Raw genomic sequence first — 20,176 nt, forward strand, 5'->3', positions numbered from 1 at the left:
AGTCCAGCAGTCCAATTGGGGAGATCCCCAAAGAAACTTTGAGGTATTCCCAGACCAGATTCTTGTATGTACTAGCAGGTACAGAGCCCAGCACAGTCCATCACCCAGATCAGCTGGTGGTTGCAATTGCTAGCTTGGTTCTGTTTTCAGCCCCGACTTCCACTGGAACCAATGGGTGTTGCAGTCCAGCCTAGTGCTGCCCAGCACATACTCGGCCCTCATATAAACCAGTGGGAGCTGTAGCATTGTTGGAGCAACCCACAATAACCCCCACTAGGCCGACCCCCTACCCTGGTTTGCCAGTATGTGCAGCAGACTAGTCCAGTCTGTCCTACATCCCCTTCTGCTCTCATACATGTCAATGGGTATTAAAGCTTAGTTCCATCTAACCAGCTCAACTATCCAGCCCTCACGGATGTTGTTGCGTGTCACTCTGTCTAGCCACCCCAGCCCCTATCCTAGTTTTCCTGCCCTTCCATGGGCGTGGTAACCTAAGAGGGAGGAGCCCGAAATTTCCTTCTCAGGCCACTCCCACTCCCGAATTATGCACTGTCCAGGTGGTTCTGTGGTATAACTTGAACTAGCCCCCAGTGCCAGCTTCTACCAGCTTCTGCCAGTTTCTGCCAGCTGATGCTGCAGCTAAGCCCAAACAATCCTCACTCACTCTGATTTTGTTTGCACCAGTAGGAATAATCAGCCCAGCCTGGTCCCTGATCTAGTCCACATGAGGTGCTTAATATGAACAGGATAAAGCAGAGTTAAGAACTATATTGAAGCAGGAAGAGGATCTTTGATTCACTCCGCAGCTGATTGTCTAAACATGCTGGGTCCTTCTTTTTTCCTAGCCTAAAGGAAATTCTCTACTCTGTTATATCTTACTATTATTGAAAATTATTCAGTCTTCTATAAAATATCTTTTGATGGCTAATCAAAGATTTTAACAGATAGTTTCATATATATAGCAATGTAAGTTCATTCAGAATTTGTGAAGAAAATAAAATTTCAAATGAGTAATGTTTCAAATGTTAAGAGGGATTGGAAGAGTAAGTGTGCATTCTGCACAAAGAATGTGACTTATGCAAGAGCTCATTCTTTTTCATAAATGTGTAGTAATTCACATTCTCAACACTAGTCTTCTCTTCCCACACACTCATGCCAGGCATGCATTATTGCTTGTCCTTCCATGATAGATGCTACACTTGATGTGAGGCTGTATCTCCCAGTCATTTTGACTAATAGGCTGCTGATGATTGGTGATGTGTTTTTCACACCTTAATTGTCATTAAGCATCTCCTTTTGAGTCTGTGCCAACCAACTGATTATTTTGAAAGGCCAATTTAACAATATCACATACATCAACTTACCATTTTTTTGTCTAGTAAAAGCTCCATTATCTCTTAAGCATGAATGGCTCTTGCAGATAATATGGGAAAATGAAATTTTAATTGAAGAGACAGATCTATGGAAGGAAAAACTTTTCCTTAAGATTACATAGTTGCTGGAGCAACAACAACAAAAATGTGTAACAAGTCAAACTATATATCTTCATTCACCAGCATGATAGAAAAGTGTTCAATGAGTATTATAACATGAAAAAAAAGTTCCACAAAATGGACCTAGAGGGCTTGGTGTGGTACCCTATGGCTAAATTCCTCACCTGGCATACACCAGGATCCCCTACAGGTGGTGAAGTTTTTTTGTCCTAGTTGTTCCACTTCCGATCTAACACTCTGCTTGTGGCCCAAGAGAGCACCTGAGGATAGCCCAAAGCCTTGGGATCCTGCACTCATGTGGGATACCTGGAAAAAATTCCTGGCTTTGGGAATTGGATATTTGAATTAGCTCAGCTGTAGCATAGTGGCTACTTGGGAAGTGAATCAGTGGACAGAAGATCTTTCTTGCTGTCCTCTCTGTAGATATGCCTTTCCAATAAAAATAAATAAATCTATAAGAAAAAATGGGCATAGAAATGTTCAGAGACGGCTTTAGGGCCCCATTTGTAGCTATGCACCTTCCTGGATATCCCATTCAAATGGCGAGCCCCTGACTTCTCAACCATTCCATGATGTAAAGCTTTCCATAACATTTCTGGAACTGATCAATTTTTAATGGCTATATTAAGTTAGCTAGATACTAGGTTGTAGGATTTTAATATTCTAAGGATGTAAGGAAAAGGCCAGGAAAAATATGAAGCAAAAAACAACAAACGTCTGATTTCTGGGAACAGGCCAGGCAGTAATGAGAGGGGGGGGGTTCAACCTGCCAGTTATAGGTCAGTGAGTTTAAGTGATGTTTCAATTCATTAGGGCAGCAGGGCTCTAGTTCAGAGGGGTGTAGGACAACCCTAAAAACGTTGGTGAGGAGCATACAGAAATGCTCCTGCGACAAGGTTACAGCACATTAACTTAGCAATTTTTTAATGTTCTAGTTCGAGGTTTCCAGAACATGAAACAAACTGGCAGTCTTTAGATGATTTGAGCATAGTCTCACCTGATTTGGGAGTTTAAGCCTTAGACACCTAACAGGTTCTAAGCATAGAAATGACTTTATATGTGTATAAGTGGCAAAAGGAAAACGGGTGTTTCTGCATGGTGGAAAAAAAAAAATTGTAGAAGTGAGCCAGTTTTGATGTTCAACAATCTTGTTAAGTGTGTGAGTCTTTGTGTGGCTTAATAAGGGAATATCTGTAGAAGTAGCCCAGCTTTTCATTTCAAGAATCTTATCGTTGTACTCAAGCCCTTCCCAAGGTCCAGACTAGAAGAAATTTAAATTCACTATAGTAAAGAGCGCTTTTTAAGTCCATTAGTAAATTCTGGGTAGGCATGAGGTTTGGGGGAGATTTTAATGGTATTAGGCTAAGGGAACCTTCCATTTAACAGGGAAGAGTAAAAACAGAGGACCCAAATCCTGTTCATATAAACTCCCAATTCTTTACTGACATGCCCACCTGTCCTGTCACATATCTACCATTTCATTATTAAAATGAAAGGATAAGTATCATCATAAAAATGTGAAAAAGAAAAAGCCTAACTCTTGGGAAGACACAGAGATTAAACACAAATGAAACACAGGAATTAAAGTTGTCTTTTTCTCTTTTGTTCTCTTTATTTATTTTGCAAAATTAGATACAAGTTTTTGCACATGAACATATTAATACTGTATTTCTGTATGTTTTTTCTACCCACCAGGTTTTGATATCAGAGTTATATGTTATCTGTTGGGAGTGGGGCAGCAGGTTGGTTGAGCAGGCTATTCCTCTGCCTGATAGTGCCAATTCTCATATGGTCACCATTTCATGTCCCAACTAATCCATTTCCTATCCAGCTCTCTGCTTCTGTCCTGGGAAAGCAGCAGAGGATGGACCAAGACTTTGGGGCCTGTTCCCAAGTTGGAGGTGAGGAAGAGGCTTCTGGCTCCCAGCTTTGGATCAGCTCAACTCTGGCTTTTAAGAACATTTGAGGAGAGAACAAGCAGTCAGAAGACATCTCTGTCTCCTCTATGTAAAAAATCTGTATTATAAATAAAAATAAAATAAATCTGTTTAAAAAGCTGAAAGTATTTGATTCTGTCCTATTTTCCAAAAGTATATTTCGTTAGGCTCTTATTTCATTTTTTCTAATGTTTGGTAGCTGTTCCTAATCAAGTTTTTATCTTTGCGAGAATATTTTCAAGGTGAATGTAATTATTAAATGCAAATAACAAACTATTAAATATTTTATCAGTTTTATTAATTTATATTTTAAATATGAATATTTTACATAATGTGCAAATTAGTTTTATACAATTGCTTATAATCCTTTGAAAAACTAGAAGTATCCTTTGAATCTGTGTTGTCAGTATTATATCTCCAGAAGATATGAAATCAGTCTGTAAAAGAATCTACATTCCCACATTTACTATGCACTACTAAAACTAGTGAATAAGATATGAAATCTGGAATCTGGGGCTGGCATCATGGTGCAGTATGCAAATCCTCCACCTGTGATATAGGCGACCCAAATAGATGTCAGTTTGTGTCTGGCTGCTTCACTTATGATCCATCTGCCTGCTTATAACCCAGAAAAGCAGCAGAGGATTGTCCAAGTCATTGGGTCCCTAAGCCCACAATGAAGGCATGGAAAAGGTTCTTGGATCCCAGAGCTTTGAGCCAGCACAGCCCTGATTGTAGATGCCATTTGAGGAGTAAACCAGCAAATGGAAGCTCTCTCTTGCTCCGAATCCCCCTCTCTATATATCTGTAACTCTAACTTACACATAAAATGAATATATCTTTAAAAAAAAAATGGAGAGGGCCCAGCATGAAGAATCAATTGCTAAATCATCACTTGGCAAGCACCGGGATCCTGAATGGGTACCAGCTGCTCCACTTCTCATCCAGCTCTCAGCTTAAAGCCTGCGAAAGTAGTGGAAAATGGCCCATGCTTTGGGACCGTACATCCATGTGTGTGACCTGAAAGAAGCTCTTGACTTTGGATCAACTCAGCATCAACTGCCATGGCCATTTGGGGAGTGAACGAGTAGATGGAAGATTGTGCTCTTTGCCTCTCCTTCTCTTTGTAAATCTGATCTGTTTTCTAACAAAAATAAATAGTTTTTAAGGAAAAGATACAGAATTAAAATAAACTGTTTTGAGATGATTGGATAAATAAAATTTCAAATATATACATAAGAAAAAAATTAGACAAAAATTGATTGACGTGCTTTCATGTATTTTAAAACTACTTTTAGGGCCCGGCGTGATGGCATAATGGATAAGGTCCTCGCCTTGAACGCCCCGGGATCCCATACTGGCGCCAGTTCTAATCCTGGCAGCTCCAATTTCCATCCAGCTCCCTGCTTGTGGCCTGAGAGGGCAGTTGAGGATGGCCCAAGGCCTTGGGACCCTGCACCCTTGTGGGAGACCCAGAGGGAAGTTCCTGGCTCCTGGCTCCGGATCAGCACAGCACCGGCCGTTGTGCTCACTTGCAGAGTGAATCATCGGATGGAGAATCTTCCTCTCTGTCTCTCCTCCTCTCTGTATATCTGACTTTCCAATAGAATAAATAAATCTCTTTTTTTAAGTGTATAAAACTACTTTTAAGTCAAAAAGACAGTCTTATTTTTTTAAAGATTTATTTTTATTAATTTTTTTTATATTGGAAAGGTGGATATACAGAGAGGAGAGACAGAGAGGAAGATCTTCTGTCCGATGATTCACTCCCCAAGTGAGCGCAACGGCCGACACTATGCCAACAGTCTTATTTTTTAAAAATTTATTTATTTTCATTTGAAGGGAAGAGTTTACAGAGAGAAGGGGAAATGCAGCAAGGGAGAGCTTGCTTTTGCTGGTTCATTCTCCAAATGGCTTCAATGAGCAGAGCTGGGCTGGTATGAGCCAGCAGCTAAAGTTTCCAGTTCTTCCACAAGAACTAGAACTTAGCTTAAGGACTTGAGCTATGCCTGTAGCTTAGTGTTTATCACACAGAGATGGTAAATCTTGGTAAAGAGTTCAAATCATCCTCTATTTTAGAAGCTACAGGGAGAGTTATGCTTTTGCATCTGCCTAACTAGAATGGAGTTATAGTCACAATAATTTTACAGAGTGGTTAGGGAATAGCTTTTCAACAATTGCCATCCCCTCGACTCTCAATGTTTCTATTTCTATGAATTTTTAAGCATGCTTTTTTTATCATATTTTCCAATTTTAGGATAATAGCTTGTGTAATTGAATGGTTATTTTAATAATCATTTTCACTTGGAGAGAGTTTCCTGTTTGGTTTGGCATTTCAGGGCGCTGGTTAAGCTATTGTTTGGGACAACTGCATCCCACACGGGAATCCCTGTTTCAGGGAAGCTGCTTTGCCTCTGATCCAGCTTCTTGCTAACACGCCTGAGAAGGCACAAGTTGATGACTCCAGTGCTTGAACCCTGCTACTCATGAGTGAGATCCAGGCAGAGTCCAGGCTCCTGGCTGTGGCCTGGCCTATGTCTGGCTGTCACGGGCCTTGAGATCTGAACAAGTTGATGGTAAGAACAAGTTGGTGGAGCTGGCATTGAACCAGATCCACACTCAAACTGTGTGTTTCATCAAGTTGCATTGAAATTGAATCTGAATTGTGGCATGTGTGAAAATATATAAAGTACATTATATAAACTCTTAACTCATGATATGCTCCAACATATTTATTCTTCTTCTAATCCATGGGGTACCTTTGGTATTGTGGGTTATTCTAATCACCTTAGTGACATTTAATGTATCTGATTATTAATGTTTTGTCTCACTAACTCATTGTCATGTAATGCCCTTTCTGTCCACACTGGAGGATTATCATAGTATTAACATAGTATTAAAAATCTGTCTGCAAACTTAAAGTGCGCATGGGTTGATCTTTCTTGTTGTGTGAAAAATTTTAAAAGCTCTTTATAATGTGAGTACAAATGAAATACAAGCAAGGAATAAGATATATCCATACTCTGCAGCTGGTAACATTCATGAATAAAATGAGTATGCTTTCATTTTGTATTTTCTATTCACATAGTTAAATGCATGTACTATCATATACATTTAGAAAATACTAATTTTGTTGTATATCACTTTTATTCTCTACAAGATGTTATGATGCTACTGTGTTTCTGCTTCCTTACATAATTGTGTATAAGACTGGTACATTGTACAATCCTTGCATAATTTCTGACTTAGTATATAAAAGCTTTTTTTGGTAAAATGATTACAATCATGTTGGATGCATATGTGGAAATTATTGAAATTTTCCTTACTAATGGTGACTTTGAGAACTTATTATATAAGTGTCACATACATTTATTATGTAAATGTTGTGTGTTTTCTCCTGTAGGGTTTTGTGTATTTAAAAGATTAAAAGACATAAGTATTTTTAAAACTTTTATTGAAAGCAAAACATCGTATGTATTCCACAATGCAGATTTAAGAGTAAGCGATACTTCCCTCTCTATACTCCCTACTGCCTATGTAACCACCCAACCTCCTCCTTTCTTATTTCTTTTTTGTTGTTTTATTGTTTATAATAACACACACCAAAATTCATCTGGAAACACAAGAGACCACTAATAGCAAATCTATTTTGAAGAATAAAAATAAAGCTAGGGGAATCATAATTCCAGGGCTCAACACATACCACAGGGAAGTGGTGATTAAAGCAGTGTCTCTTTAAATTTTCTACCCTTTATTTTTTAAAGATATGTGTTTGCTTTTTTTTTTTTTGAAAGGCATATTTTACAAGAGGGAGAAGAAAAGATAAAGAAGACCTTCCATCCACTGATTCACTCCCCAAATGGCCCCAATTGCTGGAACAAACCTGATTTGAAGCCAGTAGCATTTTCTGGGTCTCTCACTTGAGTTCAGTGTCCTGAGGACTTGGGCCATCCTCCGCTGCTTTCTTAGGCCGCAAGCATGGAGCAGGATAAGAAGTAGAGCAGCCTGGACATTAATCATTGCTTATGTAAGATGTTTGTGCCATTTGGTGGAAGATTAGCCTCTACTGTGGTAGCCTTGATTTCTTAAGACTCCATTTACTAAAATAATCTGTTATCTGTTCTTAGGTCAAAAGTTTACTAACATGATTTAAAATGCCTATCTGTCATTATTACTCAAGTAGCACATTCTGTTTAATGTTTCTTCTTGGCTCCATTGTAAAACCGATTGCTGTGGTTGTTTACAGACTATGTCTGAGTTCTCTGTTCTGTTATATTGCTGTAGACATCTGTTTCTATGCCAAGATTTTGAAACATTCTGTTTATATCAGTTCATTCTAGGTCTCTGTGTTCTTTGGATTTTGTAATTTTGGTTGATCAATAATCAATGCTGTTCAGATTGTTAAAAAACATTCTGAACACAACTATTGCATTTTAAAATTTCATTAAAAGTCATTTTAACTCATAAATTTTTGTTTCGTTGTTTAAAACATTAGATTTTTACCTTTTCCAAAATGTTATCTACAGGCTATTATATCACCACTATTACAAGAGCCTTTAGTTTGTTAATGTGGTTTTCGTTATGTCTGAAATTTTTGATAACAATCAATGTGAAATTTTGTTGGTTAAATCCAATTGACTACTCCCTTCTTCTGGCAGTTTCTATTGCTCACTTTTCCTATATGATTAGGTCTTGCTTTCCTGGCTTTCTATATGCCTTTTAAGCGTAATATGTTGAAAATCAAATATATGGTAGCAGGTTGTAGTAATTTTGAATACTGGATGCCGTCCCTCCATGGATTTTATTTGTTGTGTATTTGCTAAATGTGCACACACACTCCCTCTGAAAAGTGTCTTTACAATGTTGTGATTTCCTTTTGCTGTTTCCATGTGCGCAGGCCCTGCCATGAGGGTGAATTTAACAAGACAGTCTTTGATGGTCTGTCTGAAAGTAAACACACCAGCTGTTTACTTTCAGAAACTGCTCACTGAATCTTAACATTCTTTAATGATTTCCAGAAGCATAAATTTTCTTACATTATGATCCAAAAGATCCAGGCTCTTTTGCAAATTATCTCTCTTGTGGGCAGCATCGGAGGATTGTTTTGCCCTTACAACAGCCCTACTTAAGCATCTTTTATTTTGCATCCTCTGATAAACTAAAATATCTAGTGTTTTTTAATACATCTCTCAAAAAGCTACTAGCTTTCTGTTGGTTGCTTTATAAAATTTCCGACATGTCCGCAGTCTTAACTTCTCAATTACCATTTCACATAAAATGAATCCTTCCAGATTGAGGACTAGATGGTGTTCATTTTTATTACTTACCGTTTCTGTGGATACTGTATCTGAGCCTGGGTTACAGAGATGGGTCAGCGACAGTGACATATGCCCCTGAGGAAGGCTTGAGTTTCGCGAGGAAGCTGTTAATGTGTTTTGTGAGTTCATTCATTCTCAATATCACAAATGAGAAGGCTCTAAAAATGCTTTGTACTCTGTATTTTCATTTTCCCCCCAATTAGAATCATAGAATTGTGAAGACATGAGTCGAGAAAATGATTTTTCCTTTCCTCACATGCTTCTAGCTTAGTATTTGTCACACATAGATGGTAAATCTTGGTAAAGAGTTTAGATCATCTCCTGATTGAGATGGTACAGAAGAGTTAGGATTTTACATCTGCCCAACTAGAATGGAATTACATTCACAATAATTTTACAGAGTATGTAGGGAGTATCTTTTCAATAGTTTATATCCAATAGACTCTGGAAGATAATACACAATGAGTCTCTGTTTGGTTTGGCATTTCAGGGCGCTGGTTAAGCTGTTGTTTGGGACAACTGCATCCCTCATGGGAGTCCCTGTTTCAGGGAAGCTGCTTTGTCTCTGATCCAGGTTCTTGCTAACACGCCTGAGAAGGCACAAGTTGATGACCCCAGTGCTTGAGACCCTGCTACTCATGAGTGAGATCCAGGCAGAGTCCAGGCTCCTGGCTGTGGCCTGGCCTATGTCTGGCTGTCACGGGTTTTGAGATCTGAACAAGAGTGCTTAAAGCATAGTATCAGATTGTGTTGGAATATGACTCATATATCATAAAACATAAAAACATGTGATAGGCTTGCACAAAATGAAATTATTCACATAACATCCACAATTGAGGTTTTTAATGTATCAAATCTAAATTAAGGGGAACTTGGTTTGGTTGGTAAAAGGTAAGCAGATGGCTCCTCCACCCCTGCCTTCTTATTCCCTTCCCCCAGCCAAAAAATAATCAAGAGATGCAAGACGCAACTGCAATATCTGCTTTTTCAAGAAAAGTTGCAGCTTCATCATTCACAATACTGCATTGCTTGATAGTAAAAGCAGAGTCTGTATCATACTCTTTTCCTTCTAGAATATGGTTGCACCAAATTACTTTGAGACCCAATGCATCTAGTGTTATTTTAGGCAACTGGTAACTTCTCTGTGTTCCCCGAGCATCTAGGGAGCTTGCCAATAAAAGCTCAGTGCACCAAGACCCAAGGGAGCATTCTCTTTGGGTTCCAAAAGCAGTTCTATTGTTCCCAAACATACACACACAGAAACACAAACACACACACGTACCCACACCTCAAACTCAGTAAGTGCCTGGAACGCCTACTGTGAGTGGATTAGTTGAGTGAGGCACCTAGAAATCATATAGGCAACTGCGATAAATTAGTAAACAGTCATTTCTGAGCACATTAATGATTGAAGACCTTGAAAATTAAGCTACACAACTCTGAAACACTGGAAATGTCATGTTTCAGTCTACTGGAAGACCTAGCCACTGTGTAATCTTCAGCCATTGTGAAGTGCTCCACTTGACAATGTACCAAGCATACCCAGGCAATTCAAGTTTGCTATTTTCACATTCAGCCTTTGAAAAATTAACAGCCTCATACCTTCTGTAACTTACCATGCATACCTGCTCGTGTTTCCCTAACCAGGGTAACTCCATTCTCTTGAGACCCACAGGTACTGACAGTGAACAAATAAAAAACTGGGTACACTGTCCTCAAAACTATTTGGTGAATGTACCCTGTCAAAGTGGCCTTCACCTTTATTGGTAAAGAAATTTCACAATTTTTTTTTACCTATTAAGCAACAACAAACGCAGTTTGAAAAGATAATAATTGATGAAACCACAGTGCTACTAAATTTCGCTGCCAACCCAGATCAAAAATTAATATGGCCTACCTAATGACATCTTAAGAGCTCCAGAAGAAAGCCATTTTGTATGAAAGATACCTTAAATTTTATACAATTCTGATGCACCAGGATTAGCATAGAGTCCCAAAAGTGTAAGGTAAGACAATTTGACAGCCCTAAAGGACTATTGCAGCACTCTAAGCAAGCAAAAATATTCATAAATTCAGCAAATTATTATATGGAAATTTGGTAAAATTCAAGAGAATAAAGACAATTCAAAGAGATAGAAAAGTAATTCATATAATTGTACCATTAATTAAAAGAAAAAGAAAAATAACTTATTATCTGAATGAGAAATATAGCAAAGAAATTGAGATAATGTAAATCAGTATGGAGTCTTGGCCCTGAAAACTGAGTAAATAGCATTTTAAAATGAATGAAGAACCTAAAAAATGGACTTCTGAAGCTGGAGACAGTTAATCTTGTCTGGAAATAGATCTCTTAAAATAACACAGATTTAACAACAGAAGAGTTGAAAGTGTGAAGAAAAACTTTGAGACTAATAGGACACCTTTGAATCAAAAGAAAAAAATACATTTGCATTGTGAAATCTCTAGAAAACAAGAGAATGACAAAACTTGTTGAAACCCTAGACAAGAAGCCAAAAGGACCACAAACATTTGAGAAAAACAAAATGTCTGAATTATATTATATTCAAGCTATTGAAAGACCAAGACAAAGAGAACAGTGTAAAAAAAGCAAAAGAAAATCTGAAATCATATATACAATAATTCCCAATAAACTATCCATCATTTTCTCAGCAGAAGCCTGAAATGAGTAGACTGGGAAGACGTGTTTGAATTCATAAAAGAAATTTATGTATATACTTGTGAGAATCCTGTATCCAGAAAAACTCCAAAAGTGAAGAGGAAGTGAAGTATTTTTACTAAGTAAACATCTTACTAACAATAGCAAAACTAGGAAATCTCTCACATGAAGTGTGGCTTTACAAGAAATATTTTAAGGAGATTTATACTCTCTGTGAAAGGAAAATGACTACCATTATAAACATCTGAAAAGCCACAGAATTTCTGATTGAGCAGTAACAGAAAAGAGAATAAGGAAAAAAAATGACCCCTGTCAATAGAACAAATCAGAAAACCACAAAGCAAAGTAAGAATAGAGGCTAAAATAAAAAATAACACAAAGAACACACAAAACAACCAGACACATTATAACAAATGACAAGTGTAGGTATTTACATATCAATAGGAATTTCAACTACAAATTTCACTTCAGCATTAAAGATTCTAAGTGGCTAACTTGATAAAATAACAAGACCCAATTTTATGCTGCCTACAGTAAGTTAATTCATCAGTGAAATTAAACAGACAAACATAGATATAGCAAGAAATGTATTTTAACATGGAAATAAGTTTACTTCTGTAAGATAAAATAGACTTACATAAAAAGCTTTCCACACAGAAAGTCCTTATTTATCGAAATAGTATCTTTTCAACAAAAGCAAATACAATTATAAGGACATTAATACTTAATACTTCAGTATCCAACCTTATGAAGACAGCAGATCTAAAGAGCTTACAAATAAGCCAGCCACCAATGTCTTGATAATCTTAGCATAACCATCCTACTTTCATTGGTAGCTAGATAACACAGACAAAGGATTTTAAAATTAAAACAACAACAATAAGACCCAGTGCTATAGCCTGGTGTCCACAGTCCTTGCCTTACGTGTACCAGAATCCCATATTGGCGCCAGTTTGTATCCCGCCACACCATTTCCCTTCCAGCTCCCTGCTTGTGGCCTGGAAAAGCAATAGAGGATGACTCAAAGCCTTGGTTCCCTGCACCCATTGGGAAGACCTGGAAGAACCTCCTGGCTTCTGGCTTCAGATTGGCTTAGCTCCAACTGTTGCGGCTATTTGGGCAGTGAACCAGTGGATGGAGGTTCTTTCTATGTCTCTTCCTTTCTATGCATCAGCCTTTCTAGTAAAAATAGATAAATCTTTACAATTTTTAAAAAATTAATAAAACATGTTATTTAGCAGCTGCAGATTACGCATTTCAATAGCTTACATCACATACTCTAAAATAGATTACACTTCAGGTCACCCCCAAAAAATCTCAAAGAAAAAGATTTGTCACGTTTATAAGTTCACAATGGAATAAACCAAGAAATAAAATAATATGTTCTTGAATGGTGAATGAGCCAAGGAACTAAAAAAAAAAAAAAGGCAAGTAAAAAAAAAAAAAGTGAAGGCCTGGCACAGTAGCCTTGTGGCTAAAGTCCTCACCTTGCACATGCCAGGATCCCATGTGAGCACCAGTTTGTGTCCTGTACACACTGCTTCCCATTCAGCTCAATGTCTGTGGCCTGGAAAAGGAGTAGAGGATGAGCCAAAGCCTTCCCTGCACCTGCGTGGAAGACCTGGAAGGGGCTCTGGGCTCCTGGCTTCAGATCAGCTCAGCTCTGGCTGTTGAGGCTGTTTGGGGAGTGAATCAACAAATGGAATAACTTTCTCTGCTCCTCCTTCTCTGTGTGTCTGACTTTTCAATAAAAATAAATGCATCTTTAAAAAATTTGAGACAACTGAAATGAAAGAAACAGGAAACAATACACAAACAGAACAGGAAATTCAACAATTTTGGTAATTAGTGCCTACTTAAAAAATTAAATAAATCTAACAACTACAATGAAAATAACTACATTGAAAGAATTACAAGACAATTACAAACCCAAACTAAAATTGGTGACAGGAAAGAATTATAGACCAAGGGAAAAATAAGTAAGATCCAATTTTCCCAGTGCCATTTGTTGAAGAATGCTCTTTCATCAGCATATGATTTAGCTCTTTCAAGTCTTTGATTCTCTAATTGATTGTTGAATTCTCCCATTATGAGTGAATTAGACTATATGCTGCCCTTTATTTCGATTAGCATTTGTTTTATATTTATTGTTGATATTGATTAATTGAGAGAGATACGTATCCAAGTAGGCTCTAATCAGGAGGGAAAGGAGCAAGGCATGAAGGCAGGTGGGTAGGACAAATGCTTCAGTTCTGCTCTTTCTCTCTCTCTCTCTCTCTCTCTCTCTCTCTCTCTCTCTCTCTCTCTCTCTCTCCTATGACCACAATGGGGAAGAGTGCTACATCAGTACCTGGCTTGGAGGCCAAGCAGAGGAAAGGGAAGGGAGGGTGGTAATTTGATGATGCCCCAGAGACCCTGATCCTAGATGAGCTAAGTCTCACCTTCTCTGTGTGCCTTTGCGTGGAGGAAGGACATCAGCAGACAAGGAAACCCAGCCCTGATACATGCAATCCAAGGTCAGACCACATATCCTGCAGTTTTCTGTTAAGACAGGGTTTCAGTCCAGTTGTCTAGTTGGGAAGTCCCCAAGAAACGTAGCCAGGGAGATTTCCTGACTTCATTTCTGTGTGTGTCAGCTAGTGCATCATCAGGCCAGGTGCTTCCCTCTTGCCAGCCAACCCACACACCAGGTGAATGTTGTCCCATGATCAGTCTTGCCCCACAGCCTTATCTTGCATGTGAACTAACTTATGGCTGCAACATCCTCCTGACCCTGCCCACCCAGGACCATACTTCATGTACACTGGCAGCCAGGACAAGGTGGCTTCAATTAGCACCTACTGGACTCACTTCCAACCCTGGTGCCAGCGTGTGCCAAGGGTACTGCAGCTTATCCCAGCCTGATCAATAACTAGTCTGGCTTTCATGTGAAATAACAGGTGCTGCCACCTAGTGTGGCTCAGTCCATATACTATCCTGGCTCCTGCACATGTCAGTGAGAGATATTGCCTAGCTCAACCATGACTGCCCTTACAGGGTCCACACATACACCAATGGGAGCTGCATCCTTGACTGGCCAGGGAGTCCTCAAGGTTCCCCTATTAGGCCAGACCCCAACACAGGATCTCACACATGCTGTTGGGTGCAATAGACTCACATTTTATACCCCACCCCTCCATTTCTGCATAACCTAGTGAGTGCTGCAGCTTAAAACATCCTGTCTTGCCTGTGGGACCACTCCTACATGCCTAGCACATTCCACTTCTAATCTCAGTACTAGCAGGTATTGGAGAGTGCCACAGGTTTGCCTGGCCTGGCCTGCCCCAGTCCCAGTTCTCATTTACATTGATACGTACTGTAGTTTAGCAGGACCAAGCCCACAGATCTACTGAATCCAGTTTTCCCATATGCGAGTAAGTGCTGCAGCACAGCCTGACATGACTCAACCCTGCTCTGTCACTCACTGGCAGGTATTGTTCCTAGCCTTTCTAGCCTGCCCCCCAATCCTGGCTGTCTCACACCCTGACAAGTGATGGGACCCAGCCCAGCCCAACTCTTCCATATGAACAGGTGCTTTGTCCTGACCCAGACATGTTCTCTGTATTACCGTTTCTGAACAATCCTGTCTCAATTCCCTCAATTACCTGCGAGTGTAGTATCATGTTTGTGGAAGCACCCAGAAGTCATTCACACCTGTCAAACACACTCTCAGTTGCCTTCTGTTTGAGTATATCCCTGGAATCTCTTCCAGGGCAACTTGCAATCCTTCACCCCCACAAAGTGTCCTAGGAGTTTTGGCACCAATGCTGCAGTGCGCACCAGCTGTATAATCCCACTCAGCGAGTTGCTGTGAGGCCGTACAATATTTATTTGAAAAACTGAATGTTCCAGCATTTGATGGGTATATATTTACTACAATCACATATTTTTGTTGAATTGATCCCTTAATGTTTATCTAATGATATTTTTCTCTCTTAACAATTGTTTTCTAAAAGTATATTTTTTATATTAATACAGCTATTCATTCATAACTTTATTTTGCAGAAGGTGTCTTTTTCTGTCCCTTCATCTTCATTATATGTGTCTTTATTGGTGAGGTATGTTTCTAATAGGCAGCATGTAAATAAATTTTGGCTTTTGATTAATTCAGCAACGCTGTATCCTCTAATTAGGCCACTTACATTCAAAGCTTGAATGTTGCAAGTTGATGACGTCAGTTGGCATTGCCATTTTCCCATAAATATTCCTGTGGTTTGCTTCGGATTACCTTTGTATTATCAGGATGGACAGGGATCTGCACATCTACAAGCACTCTCAAAAAGGTGTAAATAGAAATCTGTGGGATTAAAATTATCAATGCAAGAACACAGAGTATAATTAACACATGAAAAATGTCTCATAATAGTAAAATGGTAAGCCCCATTGCTGGGGTCTGTGAGGTGGGTGTGGATAACACAAAGGTGTGAAGAGAACAGCTCCCCTGTTTGGCAGGGCCCAGGGGAGCTTCCAGCTGTTTGACAAGGCCTGGCGGAAGTCTCTCTGATCACCTTGATGCTGTTTCACTTCCTGGTTGCATGGACACTCAAGCACCCCACTAAGAATTCTGTAATCTATTGAGACATTGTTGTTTGCCCCTGTGAGACGGTTTTTGCAACCGATGTGAGCTTGAGAGTTAATGTCACTGATAATGTCTTGGTGAATGGGCCTTTGACAATTTACACACAGGAGCACAATTAATCCCGTGCCATTTTTGGACACACTATTTGGTACTTAACCATTGCTTCAGAATTTGGCCCAGACATGTAGCACTCCTTCTGGGAAGGGGCTTGAAAATATCATAAATATTAATGCAAGTGATGGGAGTGAGAGCTGAAACTGCTATGGCAATAAATATAGTTATTGTTATTTCAAAGGCTAGTCTGTCTTTGCAATTTTTTGGAGCATAGAAAATGTAATTGCTTTGGCTGATTTTATAATTTTTACTTACAGGAATTAAGGATGCTTTTATTAAAGAAAATGCTTTTGATTATTGTTTGTTTTTTTTAAGATTTATTATATTTTTATTGGAAAGGCAGATATACAGAGAGGAGAGACAGAGAAGAAGATCTTCCGTCAGATGATTCACTCCCCAAGTGAGCGCAAAGGTCAATGGTATGCTGATCCGAAGCCAGGAGCCTCTTCTGGGTCTCCCACGTGGGTGCAGGGTCCCAAGGATTTGGGCCGTCCTTGACTGCTTTTTCGGGCCACGGGCAGGGAGCTGGATGGGAAGTGGGGTTCCGGGATAGAACCGGTGCCCATATGGGATCCCTGGCGTGCAAGGCAAGGACCTTAACCACTGCACTATTGCGCCGGGCTCAGATTACTGTTTCATTCTTTATGGGGTTGTTGAGTCTATCATTGTAGGGGGATTTAACATTTGAAACTTTTGTTTTAGATTTTACATTTTTTCCCTTGTTACCTATTTTCCCATTAAATAATGGGGAAATTGTAGAAATGGAAATGTGGTAGGAGTGTACTACTGATTAGCAGGTAATCGCATGTGCCTTGGCCTTGCAGTCCTGGCTGTCGCTCCATGGCTACTATTGAAGAATGAATAATGGCTTGCTTTGAAGAATATGAATACAGCATTTTGCAGAATTATCTTTAGGGGCACCTGCTTAACCCTAAAGTGCAGACTGAGTGACTTAATGTTTCTACATGCCCCGTTAGTTTTGAAGTAAAAATAGAACAATTAGTTGCTTGTGTAGAAACTAGTGAGGTGTCTGAGTAAATAAAAAGGACAGCTTTTTCTTGAGCTGTTGTGAGAGTGCAATAAATGACAGTGTCTGTGTCTTTTCTTATCGCTGACTCCATGCACCCTTTCCGAGCTCCGAACTTAGCTGGAACTGGACTCTGGCACCCCATGAAGTGTTTTGCCTAGTACATTAGTTTAGAATACATGTTAAACAAGAGCCCTTCTGTTGGGGAGTGTTTTCATTCTCATGTAAGGTTAACATGCAACCAAATGTGTGACTGAGCACATAGCACAAGCAGAATGTAATTTTCTTGGGAAAAATCTGGACTATTATTGATACTGGTATAAAATCCACAGTTATGGGAATTAGTACTATCAATGCTGAAATTAAAACTTAACATTCCTATAGCCTAAACATAAGGGGGTTGACACAGGCTTGAATATAAAAAGTCCTATTGTAATAAATGCAACTGTTGTCACTGTGGAAGTTGTCAGAGCAGTCATCTTTCAATACTTCTCCGGGTCATGAAGCTGCTGCCAATTTCCACAATTGAGCTTGCTCAGAATATGAGATACTGTTGTGGTGCAGCCAAGGTTGAGAGGAGACAAACCTCCATCGTGTCAGGCAATTAGCCCGTGCACATTGGAATGTCAATGATTACATTATTTATTCTAGGAAGGAGAAATTAAATGATTACACAAAATTTCTTTTTCTTGTTGTTGTTGCTGTGTGCTTTTTTTTAATGACAAAATATGAAAAATTTACCATGGGTAAATTTTAATTCTTTAATTCTTCCATCCCACTACACTTACTCCAATTCATAGGTTGATATTTCAGGTGTTAATATGAAATAACAGTACAATTGAGATTTGATTTTCCCAGTATAGTGTTTTATCATTACATGGAAAGACAAAACTTGGCTGAGGCAAAAAAAAAAAAAGTGGGTGTTTCTCAAAGGCAATGAGATATTTACCAAATTATTTAGCCAGGGATAAACATGGAGGGGGGATACCAAAGCATAATGGAAAAATATGAAATCCTAAATAGATATTAAGGCAATTGTCTTTTCCTCTGCAAACGTGGGCCTCTCTGATCTCCACATTGCAGGGAAATGTAGTCTTTAACTCAAATCATAGGCCCCTTATCTGCCTGTTCAGTCATTTGCAACAATGGAAGGTAAGGTACAAGTTAACACTTTTGTCAAGTTCACCTGTGCTTTGAGGAAGATCTGCTGGAGGACCCATCTTCTTCAAGGGCAGGGCTGTTTTGCTGCGACTGCTGGCCAAATGAACCATATGAACCAAATGAACCATAGCGAACCCATTGTGTTTCAGAGGATCAATCAAGAAATTCTGCAGAGATAGCAGCATAATCTCTGCCAAGTAATTAATGTTCCAGAATATCAACCACTCAGTTGTCTCACCCAGACAGGGATTTATAAGGTCATATCAGAAAAGTAGATGTTTAAAATGTTTGCCAGCCACAGTCTCCTTGAGGCAAATATTTAAAATTAAGCATTAAAAATTAAGAAAGTGTCTCTAGGGGATATCCCATTTTTTAAACATATACGAATCACTATTTAGGATGTGATGTGCACATTTAATATAGCTTATCTCTGAGGATTATAAGGAATACCTGTAAGGATGAACAACTCAAAACAGAATGTGTTTGAATTATATATTAGTAAATGTAGGCTTATTATTTATTTACATTGGAAAAATAGAAGAAAAGGAAAAATTTAATAGTTGAAATAGATTGAGAATTCATAAGCTATGTCCAGAGAAATTTAGAAACGCTGTAAAGTAATGTCCATGCGGAGATGATTCGTTTACCTGGTTGTTTATATGTTATCACAGAAAAAAAAAAAAAGATGACTCATTACTTTTTGAGAGCAGGAAGATTTTTAAAGCTTTTTAGAGATTTATAGAGAGTAGAGAAGAAATGAAGAAATAAGGTTGAGTCACCAGGTTGTTGACTCTGAGGAAAAATATTAAGCGAAAGCTATTAACTAACAGTTTTGCAAAAACATTTAACCAAATATTTAATATCTGCTATAAATTTGATACAAGAGCAAAGACTAATTATTAAACTAAACTACACTAGAAAGAGTAATGATATATAACATGAGTAACATGTTTGGTTAATAAATGAGCAGAAATGGATCAATGACTCAAAATATTTTTAAAATAGTTTACCTGTATTTATTAATTTATGATTTGCCTGAAGGTTTTTTTGTATCAGAAAGAACCTATGATATTTGTCCTTTGGGGACTGATTGATTTCAGTAAGCATCATGTCTCAATTTTGGACCATTTTTTTGTAAATGTTAGAATTTAATGTTCTTTATGACTGAGTAGCATCTGAGTAGCATGACATTGAGTAGATATATCACAGTTTCTTTATCCATTCATCTGTTGATGAGTATAGGGTTGTTTTCATGATTGGGTATTTCTAATTGCTCTGGTATATGTGTAGGATTACAAGTCATTCACTCAGATGAAGATTTCATTTTCTATGGATATAATCCTAGGAGAGAGATGGCTGCTGCTCTGAGTAACCTCCACACTGACTATCACAGTGGTTGTACTAGTTTACACCTCCACCAACAGTAGATCAAGGTGTCTTTAACCCTACATTCTCTGCAATGATTTTTGTTTGTGGGTTGTGGTTTTTTAAGATTTATTTATTTTTAATGGAAAGGCAGATATACAGAGAGGAGGAGAGACAGAGAGGAAGATCTTCCGTCCAGTGGTTCACTTCCAAGTGAGTGCAATGACTTGAGGTGAGCCAGGAGCTCCACCAAGTCTCCCACTAGGTGCAGGGTCCCAAGGTTTTTCGTTGTCCTTCACTGCTTTCCCAGGCCACAAGAAGGGAACTGAATGGGAAGCAAATCTGCCAGAATTAGAACCAGTGCCCACATGGGATCCCTGAGTGAAAAATGATGACTTTACCATTACACTACCTCACTTGGCCTTGTTTGTGGTTTTCTACATGTAAACCATTCTCACTTGAGCCA

This window comes from Ochotona curzoniae, unplaced genomic scaffold, assembly GCF_017591425.1.
Source record: "Ochotona curzoniae isolate NIBS_2020 unplaced genomic scaffold, NIBS_Ocur_1.0 scaffold_4506, whole genome shotgun sequence".
Lineage (NCBI taxonomy): Eukaryota > Metazoa > Chordata > Mammalia > Lagomorpha > Ochotonidae > Ochotona > Ochotona curzoniae.